Below are 3251 nucleotides of genomic sequence, written 5' to 3'. Positions count from 1 at the left end.
TATAGAGATGAGAGGATCGGATCTGATTTGGCTAAATAGATTGGATTGGACTTTTTGAAATAGCTTATTGATTCGAATAATATATTTCATTATCAGTGTGAGTTATTGGATGCAGCCAATAAGTTCCATTAAATAATCTAGAGGTTGAACTTCATATAGCCTTATTACTGGGGGTTGTTGCCACCCCTTTTCGGTGGTGGAATTTTTTTTTTTTTCAAAATAACCTCAGATATCGATAGAAGACCTAATTTTAAGGAAAAAAAATGTTGTATAAAGTTATTTCAAAAACCCAATACTTTTCAAGTTATTGGCAATTGAAAATTCGGAATTTTCTCACGATTTTCAACAGTTATTTGCAAATATCTCCAAATATATGCATTTTAACGATAATATTATAATGAATAAAATTGTAGCAGGTAAAAAAATAAACAAATTAGTTTGTAACGGAACGTTACTTAATGAAAATATTTTAATTAAAAATCAATAATTTAATATTTATAAAATGCTACTTTTCCATCTTGCAACACCGCCAACACTGGACATTAGTTCCACGAGTAGCCGCTGTCGCAAGTATCAAGAAGAACTGTCAAAATTTTAAAAGGTTTCACTGTTAGCCACAGTAAAAACCAACTGGGGGGTGTACTGTGCTGTTAGCTGAACCTCCAAATAAATAAGTTCCAAGTGGTCGGTGGCTTTTTGAACAAAAAAAGGAATCACCTTTTAGTTATTTTTTTATACGGAAGCTATCGTAATTAAGTTGAAGGAGGAGAAAGTTTTGTTTTGTTGAAGAAGAAAAGTATTAATTTGGTAAAAATTTGGGATGATTGCTATCGGGTAAGTTGTATTATTACTTCATCCATATAGGAAGCCATATTGATGACCGGAAAATTTATAATTTCCATAAATTCTTTTCATTTCTTCTTGTCTTTATTATATATTTCGACTAACTATCTATAGATACAATTTTTAATATCATTCCTAGCTCTAAATCCACATGTTTCTATATAAAATTCCATAAAGTTATTCAAGGTCAAGTGGAACCTATGTTTTTGGTACAGAAAAAAAAACAACACTTCTTTTAATGGATCCTGACCAGTTTTTATTGGAAGTTTAACTTCCAACTTATTTCCTAATTCCATAAGATTGATTACCCAAATTAACAATGGGTTTGTATCTTTTAGCCACTTGGAACCACTGGAATATTCATCCCACTAACATCAGGGATGAAATAAAAAAAAACTTTAGCGCAGTCACGGGGTAGCCTAGGAGCTGGAATCGTCTTTTGAGTTGGTTTTTGGACTACCATTATTTTGTTTGGAACTTTGGAAAAGACTTTACGTTAGTTGGTGTTGGACAGTGATTAAGTATTTTTTTTTTATTATTATTCTCAAGAACATTAATTTTTTCTAAATAATTGGAACATTAAATATCTATTAAAAATATCAAATTAAATAAGTTTACATTATACTCCACTAAGTTAGTCATAATTTTTCAAACAAAAAACAAAAGAAATAATTTAAATGTTTTCAATTTTTAATAATAAATAATACCTCCTCTTCAAGGCTTCAAATTTGCATTTTTCTAATAAATTAATTTCTTTTGTTTCTTTTCTCACGTGTAAAGGTAATTGAGCTCAACTATCCGGAGAAAAATTTGGTAAATTTTTTATATATTATAATTACTGAACCTTGGCTTTTGTCCCCCTCAGGGTAATTGACCATTTAACTTGTTTTTTTATTATTGTAACCGCACATGAAGTTAGAGTTTTACCTCGAGTAGTGTGTCGGTTCATTTTTGTACCATAAATTGGATTTGACATTTCAAACCAATTTTTAGGGGTGGACTTTGTTCCTCTTTTGTTTAAACTACTCTGTAGACTGTAAATTGTACATACTTTATTAGTAAAATATTTTTTATTAATTTTAGGGTATACCTTGTTGGTACATATATGAATTTTTTTGTACATATAAGTAAAAGCTAAATACACTATTGATTGGGTTGTATAATATTTCTTTTATTACCTAGTGGTTGTCATTTTACTAATTTTATTGTCATAGCAACTAACTAGTACGAGTGCAGCAGTATAGGATACCTGGTAGAGCCATAGTCTACGCTCTACTGGCGCCCACGATTTATTGTTATTTTTCTATATTTCCTAGTCTTTGTTCATCTTGATATTCCCTTTATATCCATCATCTATATTCTGTAGATTTACTGTCTTTGACGGCGCGAAAATTGGCCGAACTATCCTTGAGTATCAAGGGCTCATTCTCTTCTATACCCTGCTAGCTTAACTACGTTCAGTTTCATCCATCTACTTCTGTTTCTGTCAATAGTTTACCATCTGACTCTTTCATCTCACATTCCCCTACAAGTACTACTTGTACGCTAAGGTAGTATTTGTTACATTTGCTTCCCAACGTAGAAGCCCCTTCATTCCAATACATTTGCTTCCCCTTCTTTGCCTACTTCTGTTGGAGTTTAGATATTTCTCCCAACGGTTACTCAAACAGAAGTACCCCACATTTTTTGTTACAGTGACGTATCCCAACGTGGTGCCATCTTAGGTCAAAGACAGTATTTTCTTTAGGTCATATTTTCTCTTTTATCTAAGTTTCTGTATTATTTTCTGTTGGTATTCCCTCACATCTTGTTGTTGATTTATTTTATCCCTAATTTTGTTATTACTATTTTTCAGGTACTCTTATATTGCTGTATTGTTAGATAAATATTTAAATACCCTATTTTTTGCTTATAGTTGTACAGCTGGCAGTCTATATTGGAGTTTATAATTTATTAGGAGTTTATATAATATATATTTAACCTAACAATAAATAACTAAAACATATATTATTCTATACATTTGAATACATTCAGACAATATTGGTATATTTTTAGGATCAACTAATTGTTGACCAAATATATAGGTACATATTTTTTTTCAGAGCTATTTTTGAACATAACTGAAAATTATTTTCATTACTCACATTTACATTGATAACCTGATTATAATTATTGGTGAGATTGGTTGATTCTGTTGGTGTGTTGCTAATATTTTCTTCATAGATACCCTTACAAACTTAAATATACTTTGCTGGTCACATTTTTGATTTTGATTGTTTCATTGTTTGTTTTTCCTCTCATCATGTGTGCTTTTAAAGCAGATCACCTCTTAGTGAAAGAAGTGGATTATGAGTTGAGGATAAGGGAGGTCGAAGTTGAAGAATCTGCCAAGGTCGAGGCGAAACGTA

The 3251-nt window shown here is 30.8% G+C and overlaps 1 long non-coding RNA gene across 1 annotated transcript; it reads left to right on the top strand.

The window, feature by feature from the left end:
• Positions 1-446: 446 nt before the first annotated feature.
• LOC126879139 (uncharacterized) lies at positions 447-2006 on the top strand. The gene is made up of 2 exons (XR_007695987.1): positions 447-834; positions 1182-2006. It is a non-coding gene; the product is annotated as an uncharacterized LOC126879139 (long non-coding RNA).
• The last annotated feature ends 1245 nt before the right edge of the window (positions 2007-3251 follow it).

The sequence above is a fragment of the Diabrotica virgifera genome, chromosome 1 (assembly GCF_917563875.1).
Source record: "Diabrotica virgifera virgifera chromosome 1, PGI_DIABVI_V3a".
NCBI lineage: Eukaryota > Metazoa > Arthropoda > Insecta > Coleoptera > Chrysomelidae > Diabrotica > Diabrotica virgifera.
Note: the sequence above shows the minus strand (reverse complement) of the source record. Positions and strands in the feature narration are given on the sequence as shown.